The sequence below is a fragment of the Artibeus jamaicensis genome, unplaced genomic scaffold (genome assembly GCF_021234435.1).
Source record: "Artibeus jamaicensis isolate MK-2021 breed Jamaican fruit bat unplaced genomic scaffold, CSHL_Jam_final contig_786, whole genome shotgun sequence".
Classification (NCBI taxonomy): domain Eukaryota; kingdom Metazoa; phylum Chordata; class Mammalia; order Chiroptera; family Phyllostomidae; genus Artibeus; species Artibeus jamaicensis.
In genome coordinates, this window is record NW_026521971.1 from 21,131 (window position 1) to 34,529 (window position 13,399).

Below are 13,399 nucleotides of genomic sequence, written 5' to 3' on the forward strand. Positions count from 1 at the left end.
ATATAAGTGTGTGTGTGGCAAAGTAGCACACCTCTTTGGAGATGGTTTAAGACATTAAATGACAACAGTAAAAGTGACAGGGGCACCCTCTCAGAGGTGCCTGTCACAGGACGTGGAAGAGAAGACAAAGTCACTCACATTGGGCAGCTAGGTGATGTGGCCAAGAGTTGCTCCCCTTTCCAATATCTGTTAGAAGGACTCCTTCCCCTTCTCAGCCGGGATCAGCAAGAATTGAGTTTCCCATGAGCAGAGAGAACATTAGCATCTCTGTTTCTCTGTGTATAGACGGCAGTGCTTCAGTATTGTACTGTTTCCAAACATGGGGAAAAAGTGGAGATCAAAGTCCTCCATGCTGAACTTAATTCTTCAAGACCCAAGGGCAGGTTAGAGAGATAATAGGCTCAGCATGGGAACCTCCTGTCCACTGATCTTAATGCTGGTACAAGTGTGGCTAGGGGACATAGGCTACCTCATTAGGAGGGACATTCCCTCCTGCCATCTCGAGATTCCTTACTGGATGGAATCCTTAGATTCTTTTTGTTAAGCAAGTTGATAGATGAAAATGCAGAATCACAGATGAGAGAAAGGGAGCCAGAGAGAGGAACACTGAGGTTGGAGAAGAAGAGGAAATCAGGGGACAGGGGCCAAAAGAGAGCTGCAGGAGAAGAAGGCAGAGAAGAGGACACAGTGAAGGCTGAGAAGAACATTGTCAGAGATTTTAGAAAAATTAAACAATAGTAAAACTATACTTTTAGAAGTCATTTCTATAGTTCGTTACTAGAGAAGTTTCTCTGAATGTGTAGAGCACCTGAAACCACAAGGAGGAGGCTCAGTGTTCTCTTCTGAGAGTGAAGCCGGCATTTGGTGTTGCTTTTGCAACTGCCAATAGCCATTGATGATCGTTCTTCTCTTTCTTTGGAAGAGTAAGAGGGAGAGAACACAGTCTGAGTGGTAAGAAAAAAAATTGAACAATAGTAGCAGTGGTTAATTTGTTGAGAACTTCACTCTAAACTATGAAATGCCAAGTCCCTCCTCTCTCCCTCTAAACAAATTTTAATGGTTCTCTGCCTTAGGTTTGTTATTTTTGTCCTCCTGGCTGTCATTTTATTAGGTATGATGACACGAAAGACCTGATTCCAGCCCAGAGCCACGTGAAAGATGGTCCCCCATGGAGCCTCAGACATCTGCCTTTGTCTGTTTTTTCTGTGTGTGTGTGGTGGGGGGGCTCCACTTTCTTTTTGTTTTTCTAAAGATTTTATTTCTTTATTTTTTAGAGATAGGGGAAGGGAGAGAGGAAGAAAGGGAGAAAAACATCTGTCACCTCTCGCAAGCTCCAAACCAGAAACCTGGCCCACTGCCCAGGCATGTTCCCTGACCCGGAATCTAACCAGCAACCTTTTAGTTTGTGGGATGACGTCCAACCCACTGAGCCAGACCAGAGAGAGCTCCACTTTCTTTGGAGGCAAACCACAGCTAACTTATATATTTAGTAAAGCCTAGCTGTCCAGTACTACTGTATTAACATTATACTTAGTACTTCTGAATTTCCTGCTTTATGAATTTCAAACTAAAAAAGTGAAATACAGTGCAATTGGAACCTTTCATTTTCCTACATAGTTACATAGGCTTCAGCACTAAAAAGCTCCAACCAGAACCTTGGGCCTCCCCCCTCTTCCCAATCTCCCAACAGCCCACCCCCAGGGGAAGTGAGGGTCTCCATGGCTGAACATTTGACGGTTAGTAGGTTTAAGTGCCTATGAACAGATTCTTTGCCTGTAAAAACTGGGTGAATTATGGTACCTTCTAAAGCATGTAAATTCCTTAGCGTGGTGGCCAACACAATGAACTTTAGCTAATATTAAAGTTATAATAATTCCTGATTTGGAACATTTCATTTCCTATTTCCCATTAAGCCAAGTCTCAATTTTTTAAAAAACATTTTATTGATTATGCTATTATAGTTTTCCCATTTCCCCCTCTTCATTCCCCTCCACCCTGCACACCTCCTCCCCACACATCCCCCCCTTTAGTTTGTGCCCATGTATCACAAGTTCTTTAGATTCTATACTCTCCATACTATTCTTGCCCCCCCCCTGTCTATTTTCTACCTACTGCCTATGCTACTCATTCTCTGTACCTTTTACCCCCTTCTCCTCCTCCCACTCCCCTGTTGCTAACCCTCCATGTGATCTTCATTTCTAGGATTTCACTCCTGATCTAGCTGTCCTTTTAGTTTGCTTTTGTTTTAGGTGTAGTTGTTAATAACTTTGAGTTTGCTGTCCTTTCACTGTTCATGTTTCTTATCTTCTTTTCCTTGGATAAATCCCTTTAACATTCCATATAATAAGGGCTTGGTGATGATGAACTCGGAATTTGATCTTATCTGAGAAGCACTTTATCTATTCTTCCATTCTAAATGAAAGTTTTGCTGGATAGAGCAATCTTGGATGTAGGTCTTTGGATTTCATGACTTGGAATACTTCTTTCCAGCCCTTTTTTGCCTGTAAGCTCTGTTTTGAGAAATCAGCTGACAGTCTGATGGGAACTCCTTTGTAGGTGACTGTCCCCTTATCTCTTGCTGCTTCTAGGATTGTCTCCTTCATTTTCATCTTGGCTAATGTAATGATGATGTACCTTGGTGTGTTCCTCCTTGGGTCACCTTTTTTAGGACTCTCTGAGCTTACTGGACTTCTTGGAAGTCTATTTCCTTTGCCAGATTGGGGAAGTTCTCTTTTATTATTTGTTCAGATAAATTTTTCACTTGTTGCTCTTCCTCTTCCCCTTCTGGTACCCCTATAATTCAGATGTTGGAACATTTAAAGATGTCCTGGAGGTTCCTAAGCTTTTCCTCATTTTTTTGAATTCTTGTTTCTTCATTATTTTCTGTTTGGTTGTTTTTTCTTCCTTCTGATCCACTCCATTGATTTGAGTCCCAGTTTTGCTTCCATAACTATTGGCTCCCTGAGCATTTTCCTTCATTTCACTTAGCATAGCCTTCATTTGTTCCTCTAATTTGTGACTAAAATCAACCAGTTCTGTGAGCATCCTGATCACCAGTGTTTTGGACTGTGCATCCAATAGGTTGGCTATCTCTTGGTCGCTTAGAAGTATTGGCTCTGGGGCTTTGAGCTGTTCTTCTGCTTGAGCCATAATGTTTCGGTATGTTCGTGCCTGTTATGTATGAGGGGTGGAACTTCAGGTGTTCACCAGGACAGGGCAACCCAGGTCACTGGGTTGTGATGCTGTATGTGGGGGTGGGGTCAGAGAGAGAGCAGTGGCATTTGTTCTGCTCTCTGTAGGATTTTGGTCCCCTCTGCCACTTCCCACAAGCAAACAGGGCCTTTCTGATGCTGATTCCCAGGTCAGCAGGCTTGTGTCCATTCTAGGACTCTGTGGTCTCTCCAATGAACTCTCTTGTGGGGCAAGGTACCTCTCTTGGCACCTCAACCCCTAAAAGTTTTTTCACTTGGTGCTTTTAAGCTTTATTTCCCATCTCTGGGGTCCTGAGTTGCTCAGTCTGTCTTACTGACCAGTTTTAAACCTGCCTGGTTTATCTGCACAGGAATGTGTGTCCGTGGTCAGCCAGCCGCCTTGCATGTGTCACTGGGTCTGCTTGTATATTCCCCGTGCAGGTATCTGACAGCTACTGCTGCCTGTGCACCTGGGTCAGTCCTGCTTCCTTTTTCTGCTGGTACCCCATTCCACCAGCCGCTGACTCCACCCCTCTTACCTGTCTGGATGAATAGTTTGTTGTTGTCAGACTTCTGTACAATTTACTTTTCTTACTGTTTTTTGTTGTGTTTTTGTTTCTAAATCTTTGTTGCCCTTAAATTTGGATGTGCAAGGAGGTACAGTATTTCCACTTATGCCCCCATCTTGGCTTGAAGTCCCTCAATTAATTTTTTTAGATATTTGTTATTGATTATGGTATTACAGTTCTCCCAGTTTTTCCCCCTTTATACCCAATCCACCCTGCCCCCGCAACCCTCCAGCCTTCCCCCCACCCTTAGTTCATGTCCATGGGTTGCACATATAAGTTCTTTAAGGCCTCTGTTTCCTATACCATTTTTTATCTTTCCCCGTCTATTTTATGCCTACTAATTATGCTTCTTCTTCCCTGTACATTTCCTCCACTATTTCTACCCTCTTCCCACTGAATTTCCTCTATGTGATGTCCATTTCTCTGATTCTGTTCCTGTTGTGGCTGTTTGGTTAGTTTTTGTTTTCATTGTTTTTCTTTTCTTTTAGGTTCATTTGGTGATAGTTATGAGTTTGTCGTCATTTTATTGTTCACGTTTTTTATCTGTCTTCTTGGATAAGGCCCTTTAACATTTCATATCATAAGGGCTTGGTGATGATGAACTCCTTTAACTTGACTTTATCTGGGAAGCACTTTATCTGCCCTTCCATTCTAAATGAAAGCTTTTCTGGATAGAGTAATCTTGTATGTAGGTACTTGCCTTTCATGACTTCAAATACTTCTTTCCAGCCCCTTCTTGTCTATAAGGGTTTTTGTGTTTTTTTTTTTTTGAGAAATCAGCTGATAGCCTTATGGAAACTCCTTTGTAGATAACTGTCTCCTTTTCTTTTGCTGCTCTTAGGATTTTCTCCTTGTCTTTAATCTTGGGTAACTTAATGATGATGTGTCTTCTTGTGTCCCTCTTTGGTTCCAACTTCTTTGAGATTCTCTGGGCTTCCTGGGCTTCCTGGACTTCCTGGAAGTCTATTTCCTTTGCCAGATTGGGGAAGTTTTTCTTCCTTATTTTTTCAAATAAGTTTTCAATTTCTTGGTCTTCCTCTTGTCCTTCTGGCACCCCTATAATTCAGATATTGGAATACTTCAGGTTGTCCCAGAGAGTCCCCAGCCTCTCTTAATTTTTTTGGATTCTTGTTTCTCGTTCTGATCCAGTTGGATGTTTATTTCTTCCTTTTGTCCCAGATTGTTGCTTTGAATCCTGGTTTCCTCCTTGTCACTGTAGGTTCCCTGAATATTTTGCTTTCTTTCATCTTTGGTATCTTTCATTTATTCTTTGATTTGGTGACCAAGCTCAATTAGTTCTGTGAGCATTTTGATTATCAGGGCTTTAAATTCTCTATCAGTTAGGTAGGCAATGTCCTCATCACTTAGTTCTGAGGTTTTTCTGTGTCCTTTCATTTGGGCCATATTACTTTGTCTTGGCACACTGGTTGTTCTAGTTGATTTTTCTTTAATTCCTTGGTTGTCAGAGTTCCATGCAGTTTAATTTTTCTGGTGCTTCTGGTTGTTTATTGATTTTAGATTGGTTGATATCCTTCTTTTGGTTGTGAGAGGAAGCAAAGGGTTTCTACCTATGCCTCTATCTTGGCTGGAACTCAAAGTCTCAATTAATTTTGTACCTGATATTTACTTTTCAAAATCTAAAGATATTTTTTAAAACAAATATCTGGTGTAAAGAATAAATGTTGAAAACTTCTCCAGAAAGCCTGCCTCCCAATTAAAAAATGGGCAAAGGACTTGAACAGGCACATCTCCAAGGAGGACATACAGAGGATCCAGGGACACATGAAAAGATGCTCAATATCACTAGCTATCAGAGAGATGCTAATTAAAACCACAATGAGATACCACATTACACCAGTCAGAATGGCCATCATAAATAAAGCAACAAACAACAAATGTTGGAGAGGTTGTGGGGAAAAAAGGACCCTAGTCCACTGTTGGTAGGATTGCAGACTGGTACAACCATTATGGAAAACAGTATGGAATTTTCTAAGAAAACTAAAATGAACATGCCTTTTGACCCAACAATTCCACTGTTAGTAATATATCCTAAGAACCCTGAAACATCAATCCAAAAGAACCTATGCACACCAATGTTCATAGCAGCACAATTTATTATAGCCAAGAGTTGGAAGCAACCTAGATGCCCATCAGTAAATGAATGGATCAAAAAACTATGGTACATTTACACAATGGAATTCTATGCAGCAGAAAGAAAAAAGGAGCTCCTACCCTTTGCAACAGCATGGATGGAACTGGAAAGCATTATGCTGAGTGAAATAAGCCAGGAAGTGAAAGACAAATATCATATGATCTCACCTTCAACAGGAACCTAAACAACAAAACAAACAAGCAAGCAAAATATGATCAAAGACACTGAAATACAGAACAAGCTGACAGGGACCAGAGGGGAGAGGGTAGAGAATCACAGGGGAAAAGGGAAAGGATTCACAAGAACAAGTATAAAGGGCACATGGACAAAAACTAAGGTGGGGGGCAGGGAATGGGAGGGAAGTGGGGAGCACTAGGGGAAGGGGTGGCAGGGATGGGAGTAAAAGACAGAAAACTGTACTTGAACACTAATTAAATAAATCTATAAAAATAAATGTTGAAAATTAAAGATTTATTTAGGCTTCACACTTGCTTATTTGTTTGGTTTGTTCATCAGGAAGAAAAAAACACCCATTTAAAGTCATTCTTTCCCAAGGGGGGATTTTTAAATGATGCATATGTTGGAGAATTTTACTGACAAATATAAACAATGTCTCTTTTTTCTTCAAACTATTAATTCTAAACTCCTATTATAATGTCAAGCACCTGTTATATTTTTGTGAAAAATTAAAAAAAATCTAATTGCCTTTTTGTTTCTTTTTTTGTTTGTTTTTGGCTGGTATCATTAACAAGTAATTTATCTATTGCTTCATTGCTGAAGTATTCTTTTAATGTTGGATTCCAAGTAACTGTGTTCACAATATGACTACCCTCTATACCCCCCAAACGCATACACACACACGCACACAAACTTACCCAGGACAACTTAATAGTTACTCATAAAATTATATTATTTTTAAGTGGAGGTAACTCTTCTCCTGTATATTTCATATTACAATGCTTCATTTTTAAACTTTATGTTGTTTACTATATTCTGCTTCTGTAACTTTGATGAATGCTTGTTAGTTACTCACATCTGATGCAATCCCACTGTTTTCATTTCTATGGTTCTAACATTCTCTCTTGTCATGGATGTAGGGCTGCATTTTCATCTCATAAATTCATTCTCTAACATCTCTGATTTTTTCTCTTGCTTATTTCAGTTATCACACCCACTTTTGTGATTTGGGGGGGTTTAAAATTTTTTACATTTTAATATTGATTAATTTTACAAATACTTTCATTTCTCGATAAGTGACTACTACCAACTACTGATCAGCATCACCATTTTACAGGCTAAGGGTCTGGTTTTCACTGGACAGCTTGATGTCTCCACACTTGTCCTTAGGATCACACGAAAATTGCATCCAGCTGATGTCAAAGCAAAGGAACCTAATGTTTTATGTATGTCATCAGTTAGTCAATCAACAAAAAAGCAGCAGCAAGGCCAGCAGGTATGTAGACAGGTGTATAGATAGGTAGATACACAGGTCAGAGTATCATAAATGCTGCTCTATTATTTGGATTACCAGAATGTTCAGGAAATCTCTCTCATCAAAATGTCCCAAAGCTGCTACATCTGTAATGTCAGAACAAATACATCTTTCCTCAGCCTACGAATTCACTGCAGCTCTCTCCCCCTCTGGTCTAAATGACTGCTTGGCTCCTTTGGTTTCTTTAAGCATCTTCCCTGTGGAACGAGACTAAAGTAATCTTGACTAGCCACCTCTCTTGATGATCAACTATGATTATATAGTTTACAACAAGAAGGTAAGCAAATGAACCTTTTCATTCTTGATTCATTAAGGAAGGTTCAGGTTTCAGTAACAAGTTAGTCTAAACTCAGAATGGCTCGGTTATTAGACATTTATTTCTTGCTATCATTCTGTCTGGGCCAGGGAATGGGTGGGTTGTCCAGTCCCAAGCAGGCAGAGATGACTGTCATTTCTGTATCAGGCTCTCCTGGTTGCCCTTTTAATGGTTTTTTGGCAGTTGAAAAGAGGGCAGTGAGACAAATAGAGGAAAACTTGAACAGTCATTTCTTAGAACCAATTTATTGGAATGGTTTCCAATATTAAATGATTAGAAACCTTGTAATCTGTTTTGGGATTCCATTTTTAACCTTAGAAAAGCATTTTAGAGCGTTTCCTAATTGGTATAATATTTTGTAAGTTTTTACAACAATTCAAGAATCTTGCTTTTTTTCATTTATTTTGCTAAATGACATTTTGGCATAATTTTATTAAGTGACCTGTCATCTGAAATAGGTTCTATTTCTCTCAATGACCTGAAAGGTCAGCAAATAAATAAAATGGAAGGCACAAAAATCATGCCACAATTATAGCATGGATCTCTCTAAGCTTTAATAGCTGCATTTGTAATACCAAAGTGTACATATCTATATGATGCCAATTGGTACATAAGGACCAAACTTTATTATGGCAGATTCTGTTAGAGGCAGCTTACCTGAATCAGTGATTTCCTATTTTTATATAGTTATTTATCAACCTATATTTTCTGATAGCCCACAAACATGGTAAAGAAAGAAAAAGCTCCTTATATGGCATGGAAAACTCTAAGGATGGAAGAAACATTTGGTCCATCCATTTCTACTACATCCACTTCACATTTCTTTTCTGACATTTTTACATTGTTAGTAACTCCTCTGTCCTTAGCCCAAAATTTAACTCAGTATTGGGCCTCTGAGATATTTGGGGAACTAGGGCTCAGCCTTGAAGAAATGCTTCAGAAGGCACTGGCTCGTTAGGATCCAGGGGTCCCTACAAACCTTGGGCCCTCTGGATGGCATCAGAGGGTTTGGGGTGTTTGCCACTTGGAACTGGAGCTGCCTCCCTCTCGGGCCAGCAGAACACACTGCCTTTTCCTTCTCTGGTGTTTTGTGTGCCTTCTGTGTGTCTGGGGGCATGAAGCACAACCTGTTTGCCTGTTTCTGCTGTATTACCTGACACAGTGGATGGATTTGGGGAGGAGCTGCTCCCAGAGCACTTCCCTCTGCAAAATGGAAAAGGAGTCCCACAAATGGGTGCTGCAGTGCATATGCACTTCCTCCAGATGTGCTCCAAGCTACCACTGCAGTGTATCCAAGATTACAGATACAAGATTCTCCCTGACTGCATTTTCACGAAGACTGGTTTTCCCCACAAATGTTGTCCTTTCTTAGTGGGGAGGAATGTCCTACCGTCTTTTATTTACTGTCCACTCACTTGCCCATGATTCTTGCCTATCCAAATGTGCCTCCACATTACACCTATCAACAGGTTTCTTATGAGAATAGAAAATACATATCCATTTAAGAATACTTGAAGTTTTAGATTCTTTTAAATTTTACATTATTTCACTCTTCTGATATGACAAAGATTCTGTGGATGAGGTGGGTAGTTATAAAACAAACTTTAGTAATGACGCGTAAGCTAGAGTCCATAGTTCAGATAATTTCCTTCAAAGAAGATCCATCACTCAACAGCTGGAAGCAATGGCGTGGAGTCTAGTTTGTCCAAACAGGGCCAAACTGAGGGGCCCCTTGTGCTCTGTCTCGGGGCTGTGTCTGTTTAGACAGATCTTAGTCTTAATTACAGCCCCGCTTCTTGTTAGCACAGGGCCCTAGTCCTGCTACCCATTACCAGTTTTCTATGCTGTGAAAGGTGGATAGTCATCTGCTTGTTAGCTTCTTGCAAGGACACAATGAAGTTATTCACACTGAGCACTTAAAACATGGCCTTACACATAATGAGGGTTTGATAAACACTATCAGTTATCACTAAATCAGGACACAAGGTTTGTGCTCATCTGTTCACTTTGAGGAGTCCGAATTTTTCTGATGTCAATTTCAGTTTTTTAACCTAACTTTCTTACACATGCCTTTGAAAAATGCCACTTTTTAAAATTGAGTTGAGAAGGACTGGAATGACTGTGGTCCCCAGAAGCCTTGATATCCGGATTCAGCTCATGTCTCCACTGACGAGATGTTAAGGGTCACTGTTCCAGTTCCCATTCACAGAAATCCAATCAAGGAGACTGGAACCAACGGGGGATGAGATTTGGGGGTGAGTTTTGAAAACCCCCTCAATCCCCTGATGGTTCATGGCCATTGGGTCTATTTTTCTTACCACTTCTTTTCCCTGGACACAGAGGTGCTGTGGGAAGAGCAAGGCTGGGAGCTGCACGGTGGCCACGGAGACCCGGTGGGGTGGCCGCGTAGTGCTGACCCGTTGACACAGGGAATCCATGCGCAGGCAATGCTGAGGAGGCCCTAATGCTTTATGGATTGTCCTGGGGTCCTCCTGTGCACCCTGCCATGTGCTCTTAGCTCTGTGCTGAGAGGAACAGCGAAGGAACAGGACACAGGCTGACTTGTGCTCAGGAAGTCAAGAGGTAAGGACCTGAGTTTGCCCCAGGGAAAGTGACAATAATCAGTAATAGGGGAAACACATTTCATTTTTCAAATGTGCCAGCAGGGAGGGGAGATGAAAAACATCTATAAAAATTTATGTGCGTGCCCTTTTAAGTGTACATCATCAAAAGGCAGCAGACCTAACAGAAGACCACATGTTGAAATAGAATATGTGAGTAAATGGCAGCCTCGTACTAATGACACAAATCATTTTAAAAGTCCGTTGAATATTCAAGTCATAGATACTGGTTTTAAGTATTTCTCTCTAGTGTCCATCATCTGTTTGGTGGGTGAGGAATGAGTAACAAAGGCCACCGCACAGGTTACACCTCAAGCTCCTGGGAAGATTGAGGTTCTACCTTGTATAATGGTCCTGGGGGCGGGTGAGGGTAGAAGGACAGGAAGTATTCCAGCCCTTGAAAGAAAACAGGTCAGGTAATGCAGATGACTGTTGAAGAAAATGAGGCACAAGTGAGGGAGAAAAAACACATTTTAACCTTACTAGAGTTACTAGTATTTATAAGTATGAGCGCCAGTTGAAATTATTCCCTTTAGCATATACATAGCCACTTAGGATGCAGGATAAGAGCAAGTGTATGCCCAGAGATCAAATGCAAAACATCACATTTAGTGAAATCTTTTAAGTCAGCCTTTAAAGCTTAGTCTTTGAGAGGCAATAGTATAGGCAAGGAGGAATTCAAATGTCATTAATATGCATGAATATGTATCGAAGATATCAAAATGCTTCTAAGATTAGCATTGCTGATACAGTCTCTCATACTTTATTTGCAAACATCTATGAGCATGCTTCAGTATATTCTTCTAAATTTGGAAATAAAGCAGCTTATAAAACTTAAAATGTCATACAAAGATATATTTCTCATTTTTAATAACCTCTTTTAAAGCAATGATATGATATAGTATTTCTTACCAGCATGCACAAATATGCTGGGCTTCTATTTAAACACGATCTCATGCTTTGTCATTAAGAAAAGGGTTTAATGCACATGTGAAATGATTCTTACAATTCCTTCCCATTTTCTTTTTTTACCTTCTGCTGCTCGTCTGGCATATTTATTACATGAGCATGTTCAGTTTGTAAAAATTCATCAAGCTGTACGTTTCTAATATGTGCACTTTTCTCTACAGTATACTCCAATTTTTTAAAAGAATTTACTTATTTATTTCTAGAGAGAAGGGAAGGGAGGGAGAAAGAGGGAGTGAGAAACATCAATGTGAGAACCTTTGGTAGGTTGCCTCCTATATGTCTCCCAACCAGGGATTGCTGCAGACAAGGTCTGTGCCCTGACAGAGAATCAAACCCACAACTTTGGGGCGTTCAGGACAATGCTCCTGCCAACTGAGCCACCTGGCCAGCGCTCACAGGCTCATTTTTAATTGGATTATTTGCTTTTTTATTGCTCAGTTATAAGAGTTCTTTCAGTGAAGATAATAAACGTTGGCAAAGATGTGGAGAAGTTGGAACCCTTATACACAGCTGATGGGGATGAAAAATGGGGCTGCCTCTGTGGAAACACTTTGGCAGTTTCTCAACAAGTTAAACATAAAGTTTCGTGATCCAACCATTCCACTGTTAGGTACATGTCCAAGGAGATTGAAAACAGATAGTGACACAAAAACTTGTACACTAAACATGTGTTCACACAAACACTTGTTCATAGCAACATTATTCACAGTAGCCAAAAAAAGGAGAAATAAACTGGGATGGATTAATGGGTAAACAAAATGCGATACGCTCATACAATGAGATATTATTCAACAATAAAAAGCAAAGTACCGATTCATGTCACAACATGGATGAACCTTGTAAACATTATACTGAGCAAAAGAAGCCAGACACACATGGTTGCAGATTACATGATTTCTTTCATGTGAAATGCACAGAGAAGTTTGATCAGTGATTGTGAGCAAAACGGAGATTCGGAGTGACTGCTAACAGCTATGAGGTATTTTGAAGGATTGTGATAGAAACATTCTGGAATTAGATATTGTAATGATTGCACCCCCTTGTGAAATACTAAAAAACCCTGACCTGTGCATTTTAGAATGGTGTATTTTATGTTATATAAATTATATCTCAATTAAAAATGAGCTAAAACAAGCAACTCTAGTGACTGGAAGCTGGTAGAGCTGCCAGCTCTACCACCTGTGCTGTGCTCAGGGCGCTACCATGGAATCAGGAAACCATTGCTCAGTTTCTATCAAAGTAACAACAGGCTTAGTGCAGACTAGTTTTGAACTTGGTGTCAACAGACCAATACAGTCTACGCTCCTCTGTGTCACCCCTGAGCCGTCACATTGGTGCAATCTGTGAGCACGGTTCTCTTTCCTCACTCAGTGGCTGGGTCAGGGAGGCACAGTAGTGGCCCCCAGAGATGTCAGCATCCTCATCCCTGGAGCCTGTGAACCTGATCTAACACCTGGCAGAGGAGAAGTGATTGGAAGGTGGAATTAAGGTTGCTAGTCAGCTGACTTGAATATGGGGAGATGAGCCGGATTCTCTAGGTGGGCTCAAGGCAATCACCAGGGTCCCTGGAAGTGAGAGAGGCAGAACCTGAGGTGAGAGAGAACTATGAGAGGGGCCGGCTGGCTTTGCAAGCTTGGAAGGAGAAGGAAGTGGTCCAGGAGCCCAGAGATGAAGTATGAAATGCAGTGCTGCGAAGTGGGTGTGTCTGGAAGCCAGAAAAGGCAGGGAAACAGAACCCTCTCAGACCCTCCAGAGAGAAAACGACACTGCCAACCCTCAATTTTAGCCCAGTGCCTGGCGTTGGACTCCTGAGCAAAAAACAGTAAGATAGAAATCAGCATGTTTGAAGCCACTAAACATGGGGTAGTTGGTCATAGTTTGTAGTAATTTATAGTTTTATAGAAAACTAATATGCAGGGTTTCTAAGGCCAGGACTACTGATTTTTGGACCAGATAATCCTTTGCTGTTGGGACCGGTCCTGTGAAATGTTAAGCAGCATCTCTGCCTTCTACCCACTAAATACCATTAGGAATTCCTCCAGTTGTGTCTACCGAGGTGTCTTCCAGACATTGCCAAATGTCCCCAGGG

The 13,399-nt window shown here is 40.8% G+C and overlaps 1 non-coding gene across 1 annotated transcript; it reads left to right on the top strand.

The window, feature by feature from the left end:
• The first annotated feature begins 739 nt into the window (after positions 1 to 739).
• On the top strand, positions 740 to 953 carry LOC128628502 (small nucleolar RNA U3). Its single transcript, XR_008392908.1, has one exon. It is a non-coding gene; the product is annotated as a small nucleolar RNA U3 (small nucleolar RNA).
• The last annotated feature ends 12,446 nt before the right edge of the window (positions 954 to 13,399 follow it).